The sequence below is a fragment of the Meleagris gallopavo genome, chromosome 2 (assembly GCF_000146605.3).
Source record: "Meleagris gallopavo isolate NT-WF06-2002-E0010 breed Aviagen turkey brand Nicholas breeding stock chromosome 2, Turkey_5.1, whole genome shotgun sequence".
Taxonomy (NCBI): Eukaryota; Metazoa; Chordata; class Aves; order Galliformes; family Phasianidae; genus Meleagris; species Meleagris gallopavo.
The window spans coordinates 19,148,445-19,167,166 of NC_015012.2; the positions used below are offsets into that span (position 1 = coordinate 19,148,445).

The 18,722-nt window shown below is 37.6% G+C and overlaps 1 protein-coding gene across 4 annotated transcripts in view; it reads left to right on the top strand.

Annotated features, from left to right (window-relative positions):
- The window catches only part of ESRRG (estrogen related receptor gamma), a 372,309-nt gene that overhangs the window by 169,492 nt on the left and 184,095 nt on the right, over positions 1-18,722 (top strand). Inside the window, exon 1 of one of the 4 annotated variants that reach the window (XM_010706701.3) lies at positions 8,451-8,545. The exons of the other annotated variants lie outside the window; for them this stretch is intronic. The gene's annotated coding sequence lies outside the window, so the exon portion shown is untranslated. Of the gene's footprint in view, positions 1-8,450; positions 8,546-18,722 lie in introns of those variants that run through there. 4 annotated transcript variants of the gene reach the window in all.

Sequence of the window (18,722 nt, forward strand, 5' to 3'; positions counted from 1 at the left end):
AAAAAAAAGGAAAAAAAAAAAGTGTTTATGACCAGTGCTGATCTAGTTCTAATGAATAAAAGCTTTTGATTTCTTTGTACAAAGAGGCATTGTTAGAGTTTTTGTTTTTTTCTTTTTCTCCTCCTGCAACTGTTTTTTCTCCAACAACTATACTGTTGTTGAAGGTTGTTTTTTGATTCAGCAATGTATTATAAAGCTTACCCACTAGGAGTTTTTGTAATTACCCCTGGATTATATCGATGATGATGGAGTAGGAACTCAACACACAGCTGAGCTGCAAGCAGTGCTCTGCTTGTGTTGCTGGAAAAGCAGCTGCTGAGGAATCTCGTGAGATTCTTCAGGCTGCCCTGTCCTCCCTCACAGCACTGCTGTGCTTCAGAGTATCTTCAGGACTGTTCTCTATTTGTAGACGGATATCTGTACATGGTACCCATGAAACCATCAAATTGCAGGAAAAACATATTTCTGTGGCCACTGTTCAAATCCAGAACTCTCCCACTCCCCAAGGCAGAAGCTCTGTATTGGATGGATTGGGGGTTTGAGTGTCACACTTTCAGTCTTGGAAATCTGTTGTCCCCACCACCAAATTCACTTTCCAGATATGCTGCTGCAAGAATTTCTGAGTAATTCATTGTCATCAATTAAGTTAGTCTAGAATTACTCTAGTGTACCTGGGAACAAAATTAAGCCTCTAGTCTGTTCTGGGAAATTAGACAGATATGTTTTTTTTCTAAGTGGTTTCTAATTCATTTCATTAGGAAATTATTTGATGAATGTAATTTAGACATTTGGGATTGGTATAGTGTCTGGGGTTTGAACAGTGACAATTTGTACCTGGCCAAAAGGAAATGAAAGCTTAATATCTTCACAGAACACTTCAATATTTTTATCCTCAAGCATTCAATGCTTCAAAGGTATTATAAAGACATGCAATATTAGATTTGTTCTTAAAGATCTGGGAGTGTTCTAACTTATTTTCCAAAAATGAGTTTGGATATCTTTGAACTTAGTCCTCTCATGGTATAAGTTTGTATCAGTGGCAGTTGTTGTGATTCTCACAAGTTAGAAGTCTGGAAGCATGATGTACAGATTCGGTTCTGCTTTTCTTAAGTTGCATAAAAAAATCACCTAGGTCTTGTTCTACCATGACTTCACAGTATTTAAGATACCAGAAAAAATCTATGCTAAGTCTGATGCAATATTCTTGGCCACAGAACAATTTAACAGAGTTTGCTGAAAACCTGAAGGAAGGTGAAACCACCAAGGTCAGTGGCATGATTATATTTTTGCAACGTGAATAACCAGATGTTCACTTTCATGATTATTCACACCTATGCTATTAGATATTATGTAAAGTATCTCAGCCTACTGCTATACCTAAATCAGGGTTGTTGCTGCTGAAGACATATGGAAAACTTTTAAACTCTGTTGGATAATGACAGGATTACTGACTAAAATTCACTATAGTTGATTTTCAATCCCATTTCACTAGTGTCTGGAACAAAGGACTAGGCTAGGTTATTTGTTAAATTTGCAGACTTTTTTTTTTCCTGAATTAGTGGGGTACTTAGAAATCTGGTCCACTGGACTTTTGTTGATTCCTCTAAAGGGTCTTAAAAAAATTAATTTCCACATATAGGGAAGAAAACAACTCCTTGCCCAAGAAGTAGTCCTTGAATTGCACGCGGGGTGGGGGGGAGGGCTAGGGTTAGGGTTAGGGAAGGAAATTAAAGTACATTAAGGTAATCATTGTCTTCTACCTCAAAACTGTGCATTGGATTCTCTGGTTTCTCCAGTTATTTTACATCACTTTGATACAAAACAAGCAAGCAAGCAAACAAACAACATACCCACAACTCTGTTTATATACTTGCAAATACCCTACCTGCATTCAGCTTATATTTTCAGAGCAATACTGAGCTGTTGAAGTATACCTGTAATTTTGGCATAATGGACTTCTATTACTTCTAACACAACAGCTTTTTCCTTGTCTTTGCTGCATCTCATTTCTTTTAACCTTGCGTAGGAAATGTACTCTCCTCTTCTGCTATTCTATTCTCAGGCCTGAACTAATTTCTCTTTTTTACATATATGCCAAATAACTGTCACTTCTTCCATCACAAACATGCCGTCCACTAGGCATGTTAAAACCTAGCTGTGAGAGAAATTAGAGAGGTAGAAAAGGATCAGGATGGGCAAGAAAGTTTTGAGAGCAGGTCAGTCCATTTGTCTGCCTTGTCTCTGTCTTCTTGACTAAACTGTATCGACTGTAATCTTGCTCATACCTAGTTAGCAGCACAAAGCATCGCTTCGGTTGCATGCAGAAGTGCACCTACCTGGCTTCTTGCTGTTAGAGTATAATGATGATGTTAGAGTCACAGTAAGAGAACAAGAGAGAAATAAGTAGAGGATCCTTTTCTTTGAGTGAGATTTTCTGTTTCTTTCTTTCAAGATGCAATTGTTAGCCTGACAGTCATCAAAGAGAAACATCAAGATGGGAAATGGGAGAGCTGAGAATATTTATTGTGGTGGTTTGTCAACCTCTTGTACACCCTGTATGAAACCAAGAAGATTTTAAGCCTATGATCTGAAAGCTTAAAATTATATTAATAAATATCAGTATAATCCAGTGCAGCTGGAGTCCAGCCACACCTGTATGAATATTTCTGGTTATCTTTAATCCACTTCTCGCAAACTTTAATCCATTTCTCACAAATAAAACTCCACCCCTGTACGTGTTTATTTAAAGTACTTTGCTCTATGCTTTTGTCTTCAGTTTCTGTTTGGATCCATAATTACTAATTGCACCTGGACAGTTGCATGCAAGACTTCCAGTTAGCATTCATGGTGAAGTTCACTGAGCAAGGTGGACATTGTATGGTTAATAAACAGATATTTCTAAAGCTCACTGTAACTCAACAGCAAATATAAATGAGAGAACAACCTCTTTCTTTGCCTTTCTTTGAAAAGACAGGAAAAGCAAAATGATAATTTGTACAGCTAGAACCTTACTTAAAAATATCTTATGGAAATACTGAAAAAAATATATTAATGTATGTTATTCATATACAAACTTTTTGTCAAAAGAATCTAGATCATTTTAAAAATTCTTAGTCAGTGATGTTCCTGTTTAAAAAAAAAGAAAAAAGAAAAGAAAAATATTACCTTTGCTTTTACAAATGTGAAGGTTAGGTGATTATGAGCAGAACTCTGGAATCACTTAGTTGTAGAATTAAGGACAGAAAGGAAAAAATCCTCATATTTGTCTTCTCCTCTGACACACTGTGTTGTTGCAAAGATATTGAAATAACTCTGAATGTGATGTTTAATACAATTTTGCCAAAGAGAAATGTGTCCAACTTCAAGCCAGCCATAGCTAAGTGAATTATTTCTTTTTTTGACTCTGACAGTTATCTTGAAATAGGCCTTTGATGAAATCCTCTCCTCTTTCAAGTCCTTGGAAAAACTCCTACGATGAGATTCATTTCACCTAACTTTAGACATCTGAAGTGTAAACTTCTATATCTGAGCTTCCCATCCTTGACTCTCTTTATAGCTGATGGAGAGAAAGCAGACCTTCTAGGGTACGATTCATCTTGCTTGTTTTGGATGGCTTCTTCAGAAGAGAGAAATTCAACCCTGTAAGTGCCTGCCTCTCTGCTGGCTTTAAAGAGATACCAGGTGACCAAGTTCAGCAGCATCGCACTCAGAAAAAAAACACCTGTTGCCACTTCAGAGGGAATTTAGATGCCCATGTGTTTTACTTGGGAAGATATCACAGGCTCTCTGTTAGAAAGGCTGAGGTTCTTGCAAGTTGGTGATGTGTTTTGGTTATGCTTCCCAAGTGCTTTCACACTTCCACTGGTGCTCTCAACATTTTGTGGAAATCTGTTCAACTGAGGAAAATCTGCTGGCATTGTAGATAGGATGTTAAGCTTCCTCTCAAAGGTACTACTATTCTTCATGTACAGTATCTTCATTCTTCTTCCTGTAAGCACACAAATGTTCTTAATCTGTGGCCTTGACACTCTCTCATTCGCTTCAAAATATGCTGGCAAAACTTTAATGCCTTCAGAGGAATGCTAAAAACCAAAAAGTTATTCTGGTATCTCTTTTCTTCTTTTTACCAGTATTCTTTCCTTTCCTAGCTTAAGACAGAGATGAGTCAAAGAAGAAATAGACATAAGCCATAATGCAAAATGGGAGATTTATGAAGTCATGTGCAATAGCTACACAGATATAACAAGTAACATAGGAATAATGATAAGCAGCAGAGAATATGTAGCAGTTCTTCTCTCAAGCTTCATCACAGTGTCTTGTGAAATAAACTTGTTCAAATGAAGGTGGGAAATGATCAGGCTTTAACAAAGAAAAATGAAAAGGAAGGGAAACATGACAGGGATTCGTCATTGCTTTTAAATTTAGAAATAGGTCTATATTTTCAGTAGGTTATTGGAGAATTACTGGGGTAATACTGGAGGTACTGTTTAAGATGCTTTCACTTTTTGTGTTGTGTTTTAAAGATGAGTTCCTTAGCAAAGCTTATCTGTGCAAGGATTGAATCAAGTTCAACAGCTTCAGTGTTTAAGATGGAGTGATGTGTTGTCAGCTTGCTGTTGTCTATATTGAGGAGTGCTGGTGGTGTTACAACTCAATTCACTGGACTTTCTTCACTGGGGAGTGGGCATACTTCAAAGCCTGCGATTTCCTTGCAAGCCAGGTGTATGGGTGCTGGTTATATGGTCTCCATGCTGTGACGATCACCTGGGCAATGCTGAGCTTCAATTAGTGCCAAAGATGACTGCTTTAGTGAGTGAGCCACATCCTTGTTTGGTGTATGTAGCTTGGCTGATTACAGTCTGCGCATTATAACTGATAGGTGCCATACTGAGTTTTGAGATAGCTTACTCTTCTGTAAGTGGATAGGATGAAGAAGCAGAGATGGTCAACCTAAATGAAATTGCTGGAGTTTGTGCATGTAAGCAGAGCATTAAAATGATCAATTAAAGGATTTGGCATGCAGGATGGTATAGGGAAAACTGGAAACTTGAGAGCACTGTAAAAAGACAGTGTCTGTGGAAGAAAAGCAAGAGAGAGGTTTGGTTGTGAAGGTATGAGGAAAGACAGATCAAATTGTAGGTAACTTCTTGGAACCTTAGAGGTGGAGTTTTGTTCTGCCCAGTTACGAATGTGCAGATCCAGAACAACACAGTTACTCCTGTCTTCATGTTACACTGAGGTGAGAGCAAAGCTGATGAAATTGAGGCTGGTGTTGTTTTGTCCCATGAAAAAGGAGTATGTCAGATCATTTTTCATCTTGGCACTGACACTTCATGTTATTTTGGTGGGACCCTAAAGAAACTTCATAAAGCCTTTCTTGTGTCAATGAAACAATAGCATGTCTCATAGAGAATGAAGAATCTTTCACACAGGGCAAAAAAGGTTTGGTAAAAAATAGATATTTGTATGTATATTATATATACGTGTGTGTGTGTGTGTATAAAATTTATTATTTTACTCATCTTCATATAATTGCCTGATTTTTAGATACTAAACTGGAAAATATTTTTACTAGATTGGAGACTAAAAATGTGTTTACACATTCTGTGTGAAGTGATTTAGGATTTTCTCAAGACAAGTTGTTTTAGAGCAATTTAAAATATGTTATTGGTATCCTCTATGATACCATTGTATCTTTTTGGATCTGTCAGTCTTCCTCTTTTGTTCTCTCCATTTTCCTCACAATAATACTTACTTACTGGGTTACTTTACAATTTGTTTCATACAACTTTTCTACTTACCTGACTTAACAGCTATTAGAATGTGGGGTAGCATTTTGTAGTCAAGTCTGTGAACTTCAGATATGACCCTCAACAGACGATTATCGAAACCTGAATTTCACATCTGAATAAAAGGAGTTTTTGTGTGTGTGTACATAGAAGTGCTTTCTTTAGCCTGAGGGATAATAGTAAATACAGAAAGTGAGATGAAAACTGAATTTTTCACAATGGATATTTCATTTTAACTAAGTATTTTATTCTCTTTATTCTTCTCCTTTCTGCTAGAAAAAAAAAATGTTAAACATGTTGAGTCAGAGAGACATTCTTGTGCAGCATTAGAATAGCCATCAACGTCAGCTGAGACCATTTGGATCATGTCACTTGTCCTAAAGTGTGTAGCTGTTTTTAAAGAAAGAGCATGTCATGTTCTGTACCGGGATCTTTAATGCATGAAACTTGTTTGAAGCAATAATAAATCAAGTCCTTGCTACTAAAACCAGTGTCTGATTTTCCTATACGACAATCTCTATCTTTCCATGTGTAAAAACTTGAGATGATAGCAAGGATAATTCTGCATCTGCAAGTATTGCAAATGATTTTGATCACAACTAACTAAATACATAAATTTAGCAAAAAAGAAAAAAGAATCCCACCCTGAAATGTAAATGGCCTGTCTGTTTGTCACAATGCTTAATAATATACTCTTTTCCTACAAGCATTGTTATAGGAGATTGCAAGATGTATAGAGATATTTTCATTATTCATGCTCTATTCAGGAGGCAGTACTGCAGACATTTTTCTCACCTCTCCCCTAAAAAGTGGAATAATTAAGAGCAAGCAGAGGGTTTGAGCCTTACTTGCCTATCATTTTTCACTTTTACATGCAGGTATTACTTCTGTTAGATTCAAACCACTTACTGGTGATATAAAGAAAAATTAAGCTTTTTTTTTTTCTTTTTATTAATTTCTCTTTTTTAACTTTGTGCACCCATAACAAATACAAGTAAAAGAAATGCAAATGTAAATTCATATCAATTAATCTGGAGTATTTTAGAATTGTAGGCTGTTTTAGCAGCATGACTTAGTTTCAAAAGTGCTGTGAGAATCATAGAGTCGTAGATGAGAGGAATATCAATGCTGGCAAAGGTTGTTAATGTCCACAGTGTAAAGCATTGTTATGGTAACTACAAATGGGTGGTGCTGAGATCTCCGTTTGGTTGTGGATTGAAGCTGAAGCTCAGAGAGACAAAGGGTTCAAGGGCCTGATTGCCACCTTGTGAAGTTCACTAGCTTTGGATTCAGACAAAAAACGAAAAGTATTGAAAGAGTGCTGTAAAAAAACGTATGGAAGCAGCGGCACTGATGGCTGGGTCTCTGTGACAGCGGTGTGCTGTGCCCAGGAGCAGCCTTGCACGAGGAAAGTTTCACCAAGGGCACTGGGCAGCACCCAGTGGTGGTGCCCACCAGTCCTCACTGAGATTCCTCAGCAAAGATGCCCAGCAGGCCCCACCGGAACGGTGTTTGCTTTATAAATGTGTCTGGGCTCCAGCCTGCTGAGGAACTGCAAAGAGGCCAGAGTGCATCTTGCATAGGCTAGGGTTTGAATAGCAAGTTGTAATGACTTTGAATTACATCAAGAGTGAGCTCGCCTTCGGCAGGTGACCTTGAGCTGGAAAACGTTAGCTCCTTATCAGCGACCTGAGCCCTGAGGTCGCTTTGTATTGTTTTGAGTGTTTTTGCTTATGGAGATTGTTGTATTTAGTTTTTTAATCTGGTGCAGAGAGTAGAGGTAACCGTTGGTTTGTTATAAAAACAAATACTCCGCTGACCTTTCCGGAGGGCTGCAGAAACCCGAGGTGGCCATCACCTGCCTGCTTGTTGTTCCACTCCTGGGTTGCTCCAGAACTTCCAGTTTCCAACAGCTCAGCTCCCGGTGGCAGGCAGGAGTGCAGAGCATGGCATGGGAAGTGTTGTGATTTGTTGCCATGCTGACAGTGTCAACTTAACTACAGCTGACAAACAGTTTTTAAATAGAACATTTCAATTCATTATAGTATTCTCCATCTGTTTTTTTTCAGTGTCTTCATACATGCAAAACATCTGAGAAATGCTACCACAATGGTTTAGTTTACTTATTCTGCCCCTAACAGTAATTAGTTGTTGAGAGTGCTAGTTTAGTGAGCAAGTAAAATGTCAATATTCTACTCTTGCTAAAGGAAACTATTTTATTTATTTTAACAACAAAAACAACAACAAAATACTCAGTACAGCTGCTGCTGCTTTTAGAGTTTTTCAATTTGAATTTTTTTTGATCGAAAGTTCTATATTGTTGGCATTTTTTTTTTTAATTTATTATTATTATTAAGTGCTTTGTTACCTCTCGCTTTCATGAAACTTTACTTCCTTTCAAAAGCATCTGCCATGGCTATTTCCAGTGTGGAATTGGTAACAGAAGGGGAGCATCATTTCATAATTAAATCAGGCTTCTGGGGTCAGATTTATAGGGCTTCATTAATGGCTTTGCCACTGGCCCACTCTATGACCTTGAGCAAGTTGCGCATTGCTGTATCTCAGTTTACCTATAGGTAAACTAATATTGACTTCCCTTGAGGGGATATCATGAGGCTTAATTAAGTGTCTGCAAAGTTCTGTGAGATAGAGGGCTGAAAGCTGCTACAGACATACGAATGATGATGGCAATGATGATGATTGCACCACTTTCCCCAGAAACTGCCCCTGTAGCTGCTCTGTGGATTAGTTGCCAGGTGAGCTCTGAATCCTTCAGTTCATCCATCACTTTCTTCTCTTAGACTGAGCTCAGCTGGACAGTAGCTTTTAATAAATCAAATCATATTTGCCTTTTTAATTGTATCTTAAAGAGTAACCCGGCTCTCTGCTTTTAAATTAAAAACAGGGTGACAATGTGTACATTAGAAACTATGCTGCTGCTTTGTACTCTACTCTTCTCAAGGTATTGATGTAAAAAATGAGTTAAAATCTTAAGTTAAGAAAGCATATAATTAAAGCATGCAACTATTAACTTCTGGCAGAGGCATGCTTCTTCAAACTGTGGATATCACTATACTTCCTTGCCTTGTGAAACTGTGCCTAAGTGTAAAGTATGCTGACTACAAGTATTTTGAAAATGGCCATCTACTCATCCACAGGAATCCGAGGGGAAAGCAGCTGGTGTACTGCTTGTTGGCTGTTCATATTTAAAAAAGAAAAAAAAAAGTAAAAAAAAGTAAAATGAGATTCTTGAATTATTCAAATTTACCTCATTGTGCTTTTTACTTTTAAATAACAGTAGCAAAAAGGAAATACAAGAATAACAAACTGAGGTTTTATTTTTAATTTTGAGCCAAAAGTGTATCTCACCAATCTCATTAAAATGGAGTAAAACCACTAAAATATTGATAACATAATTTCATTTGAATTTGGTTCTCTCAGACGTGAAAAGCGAGTGGCCCATGTGGAAATGGATACTCTTAGAGGAGTCCTGCACACTGAGATCAATGAAAGAAGCCCAGCTGGCTACTTCTCCCTATTACTAATTTATAGCAAATCAAGAAATACTTCTTCCTCTAACATATCCTAAATGCCAAATCATATAGGAATTCCGTCCCAAGTACAGGAAGGGATTAGGGTAAGACCAGCAGGAGGGTTTACCATTGATTTCAGTGTAGTTTTTGCCCAATGTCTTATTGTATTTTAGATCATTAGCCTTGCAGCCTTGTGGAGTTTGCCATTCAATCAAAATGGCAAAATTTGCCCTCGAGGGTTGCTTTTAGTTAGGTGAAAGGATGCGTGCCCAGGCAGGTGTCACTCTCTGTACTGGTCCTGTTGTTGTGATGCAGTGGAATGGTGCGGATGGCAACTCTGCAATGGCAGGTAAGAAAACCAGCACGTTGTGTCATTGATAACTGTTGTCTTTGGAGAGGAGATCAAAAAAGAAGGTAGCAGGGAGGAAGAGCAGCCATATGTAAATGTAGAGGAAGAATTATCTGCAACTGAGATAGTGCCATGAGAGGATAACAGAAATCAAAAAGATTTCTTAAAAATGTTAATGAGGTAGTTAGTGGAGAATTCAACTACTGGAACATAAACAGAGCAGCAAGCAGAAGCAATGTATTTTGGGCACACTGATCCTGTATGTAACGCAAAGGCTCCCTTTCACACCTCAATAGCATGTGAAAAGGACAGTTGGATCTGAAGCCCTTAACACCATATACAGGTGACAGGAGGGAGGATTTCTATTACTTCAGCAGGGGAACAGGCTTAGAACAAATGGAAATCTGGGCTTCCCAGCAGGAAATTGCAGGGATAGCTGGGGTACTGCACATCCACGCCCTGCTTTCACCATTCCTCACCATTCCTCACCATTCCAAAGCCTTTACACCAGGGCAGGACACATACACAGCAAAAAGCCTTGCACTTTTCCATCCAAGGACTGCTAGTTCTTTAGCAACAAATACATATAAATAAAGTAAAATTATGTGCATATAAATATATGTGTGCATTTATATATATATATATGTATGTAAAACAGTGGCTGCAGGGATTTGTTGTTTTAGTATTGTCTGCCTGTAAATTGGAGGGGAGTATTTTGTGTTGAAGCATCTCGTATTTTCCACTTACAGAAAAGTTTCCTCTTGCTCCCTCCCTGTTCTCTCTATTTCATTTTTCTTAAACGTGAACAGTGACTTCACTGTGGGATCCTGCAGTTGGATAAAAAGAACAAAATACAGAAAGATAAGTTCTTAAAACCACTGTGGGCTTTCTCTAATGGTAATCATTAGCCCTAGTCTGAACTCTATTGACAAAATGTTGGAGTAGTCTTGAAAGCAGAGTGAGTGCTCTTTTAAAGGAATAACTGGTTAATTAGGAGATCTAATGCAGCCGACCTAATTCTGTGTCTCAGTGCTAACTTTTTTCTAATGCACTATAACTTAAAGATTAGAAAAAATACGTATTGATTCATGCAATTCAACAAGTCAGAATTTTGATTGGAAAGTTAATTTTGCAATTGCTATGCAAAATCTTCTTCCTTCCAGAACAATGCCAGATATTGTTTGCATGCAACTTGATAATCGAGTTTGTGTATAATATTTTCAGGGAGACACAGACAGGAGGAGACTTTATGGCACAAGAATGAGGGACCTGTGTCCTTTCTCGTAAACGGCACAGCTGTGAGCTGCTGAGTCCTCTTGTAGCAAGTGCAAAAGCTCTTGGTTTTTAAAGAAAAATAAAGGAAAAGGAATTTACATGTAATCCCTGGGATGGTTATTTCTTAGGATTGATAGCAATTACGAAGGATATGTTAATGTTTTCATTGTAAATTGGAGTGTGTGAGAAGTTGCTCCATTTCTCGATCTAAACATACCTCTTCTCTTGCCAACATTATTTCCTGTTTTTCCTCTCTCCTCAACTTTAGCAAAGGTGTGAAAAATACAGGTTTTCTGGCTGGAAAGGGATCTGTTAGCGGTAACTCCTCAGAAGGGCAGTGTAAATTCTTCCCTAATAGGTAAAATTAAACCAGCATTGTTCTGTTTTCCTTTTTCTGTAGATGGGATGATAGTAAATTGAGATTGTCTTGCTGTGTGGTATCTCACTCAAACTTCACTGACAGTTTCTATGTTTATAAAGGCATACAGACACAGAAGGATCTTCACATCCAACTGAGACACCCAGTCAGGAGTTGTGAATGACTTGGAGGAACTCCCTCCATCCATCAACTGAATTTGGTGTCTGTTTTTTGTCTTGGAGTAGATGTAGGAGCATCCCCCCTCCCACCAGCAGAATTGCTGTGAAGTCCGCGTTCAGCAGGGCTGTGCTGAAAATCTGTGCTCCGGGTACACGACTATGTTCCAGGGCTTGCAATTGGCCTGTGTGATGCAGAGCAAATGTGATAATTAGGAAAGGAGGAGAGGACTTTCCTGGTTCCTCTGAGACGATATTTTTTTTGTTAGTATCTAAAATACACATTTGTTTTAGCACTGCTTCATTTTGGGGGCTGCCAACACTTTGACAGAAAAGCATTTTGGTTTCTTATTCTTTCTCTAAATTACAAAACTCTTCTATTCTATTTTCCTTTGACTTGATATTGGGTCTAGGGAGTTTTCCCATCCATAATCTAACTGGTGTGCTTTGACGTATCTTTTCAATTTTTGTGGGTGTCATGTATAATTAAGACATATAGGATTTGTCCCAGAAAAGAATGTGTTTCAGCTGCGGTTTTGCTCTATGGTAGTGCATTTGAATATGGAAGTGCTTAGGTAGCAAGAGTACTGGTGACTGAATGCGAAAAGGTCTGCAGGTACCTGCAGTACTTTTTTTTTTTTTTACCCTTTATTGCAAACTGACTGCAATAAGGGTAATTTTTGTCATCTTTCCAAACAATCTGCCTAAGGTTCTAGTCTTACTGAAGCTCCTAAAAAGTATTTTTAAATAAAGGTATGAGTTTCTCTCAATCTAGCAGCTACTTATTTCAGGCTGACTTAAAAGTTCCATAGTGCAAAGGCCAAGTATGGAGGTAGTTACCGAGTAATGTAGCAAAACTGGTCATTCTAAGGGGTATTGAAACTCTTCCATTTATCAGATGCTTTAAGTTAAGTGTGCATATTTCAAAGAGAATATGTGGGAATTAAACGTAAAGAAGAGAAGAGCTAGCTGAGAAAAGAAGCACTGGAAAAAAGACGTAACATAAATGGCAAAATGATTTAATTCAGATTTTTAGTCATAAGGAATGACTGTTGTATGAATATAGTGTTCCTAATACTCAGTGTGGGTCAAGCTTGCTAGCCCATGACTACTTCATACCTGAGACACTAACATAGCACAGTGTGATGCTTGTCTCTGATATACTCTGATGGTGCAACTTGAGATAAATCATTACATCTACTCAATCCCTGGCCTAGTGTCCCTAGCTTGTTCTTGCTCAGAAATTAATCACTTACAGGAACAGCTTTTTGACTGAAGCTTGAATAAGGGAGAAAAAGGATGTTCTGGCTGAAATCATGAGAGATGGGACAAAATTCGTATACATGGATGTTCTTCTACTAGGAAATAGAGGAACTGCTTTTGTTTTTCAGTCTGCTTTTGTGCTTTGAAGAATTCCAGTGTGTTGAATGATAATGAAAGCAACTGAAGTAAAACTCCAGCATGCTGCCTTCAGTAGAGTACAAATTCTTGCACAACACATCAGCATTTACCTCCAGTTAGAGTTAATTCAACTCCAGACTGTAGTAACTGAAAATCATTTCCAGCTGATGGAGGCATAGGCAGATGCTTATGTGAAGTGCTCAGTTGCATATGGATAACTCTTTCCTGTGTAACAGATTTTTCCCACCTAGTTGGTAGTTTCACAACAAAAGCGGGCATGCAAACTACTGTGCTTTCTCACTTCAGTAAGGTTTTATTTCTAGATGAGAATTGAGGCACACTGAGAACATGAGGAAGCTGTTGCATAATGCCATTATGCAAATGGTGTGGGCTCATCAATATAGGATATTACAGATGTACCAGGAGTTCAGAGCAAGGCAAGAAGGATGATCAGGTGTATGGGAGATCTCTCACGAGGAGAGATTGAAAAGAGTGGGATTGCTTACCTTTGAGAGGAGATGAATAAAAAAGACATGATAAGAATCTAATATTTATTATTTTGCACAGAGAAGGCAGTTTGGGAACAGCTATTCTCTCTATCTCATGATACTAGAGAAAGGGAATGCTATTGAAAGGTAGCTGATAAATTTTTCACCTGGTATGCAATTAGATAATGGACTTCTCTGAGAGGTTACTAAGGGATTTAATGTGTTTTAGGAAAAGGTCTGGCAAAAATTGTGAATGAGAATATTCTATGTTGTTAGTATATATTTAAAAAAAAAAAATACTGGAAGTGGTCTGAAATGATAGACTTTAGATTTCCAGTCTAATTGGTAGGAGACATCATAAGGACGTTTTCTTGGGGGATGGGTTATCCCAAATCTGCCTAGTGTATGTTTTTTTGCATTTTCCGCTGACGCATCAGGTTATGCTTATAGTTCTAGATGAAACTAGATTTGAGCCCATGTGGCAATTTCTGTGTTCCTGGTTGTTTCATTGTCAGGCTATTTCAATGGCTGTGGATGCCAGCTCAAATTTACAGCCATATTACTTAGTGCAAGCTACTTGTGCCACGAACTGTCCTTTTGTTTGGAACTTCTTCAGCGTTTACAAGATAGTGGGTCATGCTCTATGAGCACAGATATAGGCACAGTGGTAATACAAACAACAAATAGTAATTGTCCATGTGAACATTTAGAAAACATCCCCAACTACAAAGATAAATTACTACTGGTATGTTGCAGTTATGCATCATGTATGGGAATTGTTTATTATTGCAATTGTTACGCTTTCTTCTTTCTATGCAGGAAGGAGATTATGGCTAGACAGAAGAAACAGAGAGTAAAACAACTTCCCCTTGGAAGCCAGTGTCCAACTCCACCTTGAGGCCCTCAATGAAATAATGTTTGTTATTTTTGTCTAATCTCCAACCAACAGAACTTTATGTTTTAAAACTGTCAAATAGACTAGGTTAGAATTTTTGCTCTGTATTTGAGGTAGTCAAGGAAAATGTACTACCTTTGGCTATCAGAGACTCTCAGGGCCATACCCTTCCCATGGAACGTGTGTAGCAGTTAGCACTATTACTACAGCAGGCCCTAGAGAAGAGAATATATTCTTACAATACTTGTCCCTTTGTCACTCATAGAAAAGCAGCCTCTAGACAACACATTCACGCATGTTTAAGCTTCTTTCTTCTATGTATACAAATACACATTTGTACCCTAGCATATAGGCAAATGTGTATGCATCCAAAAGAGATGATCACCTCCTGCTGTTCAGAATTCTTCAAAGGAACTCGGTGTACCAGCGTGCGGTCCCAAAATAAGGCACTGAAAATCTCAGCAATCCTATGAGGTTAATACAGTTCACTGTTGCTTAAATTAGATCACTGTAATTCACTGCATCTCTAGTGGAAATTAAATTTGTGTTTATAACTAAAGAGCAAGCTAGCCAGGTTCAGGAGCACATTTCGGATGCAAAATACATTAAGCCTATTGTGAGTTGGTTATTGCTTTTGGTGCCTTGAACTCCTCAGATGAAAGCACACCATGATATAAGTTACTTGTGGTATTTTACTTTCCATTTATGAACTCAATTTTTAAATTTTTTTCTCCCAATTCTTCCAAGGCAAATCAGAAGACACTTAGCCTATTCAATCCTTACAGGAAAGCAATGAAAAGTGTAAGAGTTTTCTGATGCATTCTGGAAATGAATGCATAAAACAGCCAAAGGAAAGGAGGTTTGTCATCTAACTTCTGATGGGGTAAGAGCTTTCCATTGATATCAGCCGTGGAAGAAAAGCTGGTTTTATGTCATCAGACTTCATTACTGAAAATACAGTAGCATTATGGTCTCTAAGTACTGGGAGGATTTTTTTTGTTACAGTGCTACTCCCTAGTAGATTGCACAAGGAAGTTGGAGATGAAACTACTGTATGCAGACAAATCCATATTGTTGCTGTCTGTATGCTTGCTGTGAAACTGCTCTACAGCTATACAGTTTGAAAGCAGAATCTCATGAAAGTAAAATCAGCATAAAAGTCAGCTTTAGACTTCTATATTCATATTTATGAATTGAAAAACCTCAGCCATGATCTTATCTGGAGCCTGTGGTAGCAGTTGACAACAAATGTGCCCTTGAGAAAACTGTACACAGTAATGTAAGGGAATCGTGGATATTCTGTCCTACTGCTTCTTGCTCGCATCAGTGTTGTTATAATAACAGTAATGGTAATTATTATTAGAAGCTTGGGTGCCACAGTATATTTCTGAAGGCATGCAACTATTGCTCAAGCAATCAGCTTTGAGTTTGCAGTAGCTACACTGAAATGGGTTTACTTTTTACTCTGCTCACAGTGAGGAGAGACAATATTCTCTACATTCATGGGCTGCTGAAAATTCAGGGTAATTAATTTTTTTCTTCTTAAGTATTCTGGTTATTTCACTACTCCTGTTCAATCTGCACTTGTTTGTATTGATTTCTGAGTCCACACTCTCCTCCACCAGGTTTTTCTGTAGATCCATGAAGATTGTATTTTATTCAGAAGGGATACTAATCAACTACAAGTTAAATTTCTTACCTCTTCTCACTACTGAGATTAAAATATATATATGATTTTCTATAGTTGCTAATATTCTGTTGAGGCTTTTTTGATGTGGTTGGGTAGAGAGGCCTTGGAGAATGCAAAAATCTAGCAAGAGACTTCGGTTATTTATTTTCTCAGTTACCAACCTTTATTGTTACCTTCAAAGGGTTTCAATATAAAACTTGATATGGGAGGGTAGTCCAGCAGTAAGAGGCAGAATGTACCACAGTATAAGACGCTTCACTGCAAGTGTAAACACAGCAAAAAAAGGATGATAAATCTCATTCTGATTTAACTGTCTCTATATAATAGTCATGTGAAAGATGTAGCATGGCAGCTTATTGGGGCCATTCTCTGGGCAGAAATCTGTTGAATTCAGAAACCGAAGACCAGTGTATTTCAAAACATAACATTACTAAGCAGAGAGAGTTTGGGTAGAATACAATGACAATGAGGTAGTGAGGGAAAGGAAACATTTCTAATAATACTTACATAACAGCATATCTTAGAATAATAATTGAGAGTCCTAGTGAACAGATTATGAAACTTTCTTTCCTATGGGAATTTCATTCATTGAAGGTGCTCACTGATTAAGTAAACTGCCAGGAGTGTCAAGTGAAAGGGCAGACTTTACTTTAATTTTCCATATTTACAGTACTCAGAAATCAAAGCTAGCCTGATCTGTATGGCCACCTCTATTACAAAGTCCAAGTGTCTGCACTCTTTAAATGGCTGGTATCCTATTGTTTAAATAGCCCTTTGATAAGTAACAATATAATAGTGTTGGTGATTGCCTTATGATTAGCCTATCAGGCTGGCCTTTTAGGTTGTAGTCCTGAGTTTTCCTTTCTGCTTTGTACTCGTATTATTAATAAACAAAGCACACAGGTCTTTGAACTTCCAACCAGCACAAATGTCTGTGTATTTGTATGCGTGGATTCACGTGAGTGTGTGACGTTTTGTCTTGGCGTTGTGATTTCTTTTTAACTGACAGAGCTTACTGAATATTGTGGTGGAGGTTTTTGAAAATTACAGTCCTGTAAGTCAAACTTAATGTAAATTTCTTGTTAGATGGGGAGGAAACCACAAAGTCTCAGAGTAAAAAATGTAGAGAGGGATAGGTGGAGCATATTGGGGTGAGTTCATATGTGAATAAGAAAACAAACCAGTAAGAGGAACAGCAAGAACTGAGAAAAGGAAGGTTGAAAGACTGGAAGGAGAGACACCTCTTATTTGCTGAGGTCCTAATCCTGGTGTTCAGAGTTGCAACTGTTGGGCAGCATTAGTTTTTCAAGGCATAAGATGAACTGTTATTTTCCAGGCTGGATGCATTGTTCTTCTTTTGTTGTCCAAGTGCAAACAAATTTGAAGCTTCTGGTAATCAAGGAATTATTCACATTGCTTCTCCTGGGAATTGTTCATTAGTTGCTTCCTGTGGTTTCCACCTGAACTTGGTCCTCATGAAAGTCTTTGTTCTGAAAAACACCCTGCTGTTGTTAGCATGAGTTTTGCTATCAACTTCAGCATTGGACTCGCTGCCCTCCATTTAAGCCTGGAATGGAAGGGATTTCAGGGACTGGACTGGGACAGAGAGCTGGCAGGTTTGGGGGTTAGTCAATGTGGCAGCACATGTTATATCAAAGAGAAGGGAGCATCCTTCTTTCCAGTGGGGCTGTCACTAAGCTCACAATCTGTGAGTGGGTCTCAAAGGTCTGCAGAGGATTATTTGTTGGCTTTATTTTTGGCAGGTTATATATGTTTTATCTGACCTGAATTATCCATTGAAAGTGGAAAGTCTGTATTTATAATCATGGTTTTATTTTTACTGGCTTAAAGAAAGAGAGAAAGAAAGAGAGAAAGAAAAAAGAGCTTTAAAAAAAGGTACAAATTCTCAATTATAAAATAGAAAAAATAGCCTAATCTGTTGGTGTATTAGGAGAAGCAGCTCTAAGCAATAACTAGTGTTTTGTTTTTGTTTTAAAATATATATACATATATATATGTAAAGTATGACTTATGCCTATATCATAGTAAGCATGAAATATCTCTACATGAGTAGATATTGTTGCCTGTCTTTTTCACTTACAAGACTGTTTAGGACAGGTACAGCAACACGCTTCTGTGAAAATATGATTTGTAATATTATATGACTCATGTAATCAGGAAATATTGAACATTATGGAGCATTTAGTATTTGTGTTTAAATTGCTCTAGACTTGAATAACTCTGATGCTCAGAAATAAACCTAATGGAAAAAAAAAAAAGGAAGAGAGATGCTTCAATCAATGTTGGTAGCTGGTACTAACAGTAAATGGGAGTATAAACGTGCTTCTTTATCTTTGTGCTTTTTCTAAACATTCAATTGATGGCCCAGTAAAATATATTTAGAGGTTAGATTTTGTAACTACCCAGAGATATAAGCCTTTTTGCCCAAAATTTTATTGCAGAGAACAGCTAAGTTTTTGCTCTGAACAGTGGTTTGACAAATGATCTTCAAGGCAAAGATGAAGAATTTTACTTGAGAATCAAGATTATTTTTTAACAGTGGGAAGGGAAATATACTTCCCAGTATTTCTACTTTCTGAAAATAAGTTATGTAGGAGATGCCTAAAGACTCAATTTCTGCTTTCTACCAGAGAATTTTTGGAGGGCTGATGGGCTGGAAACATAGAAGTTAATTTTCCTCTAAACAGGAAAGTTTTAAAACTGATTGGCTTGCATGTAGATTTGCTTTTCTTTTTTTCTTTGTTTTT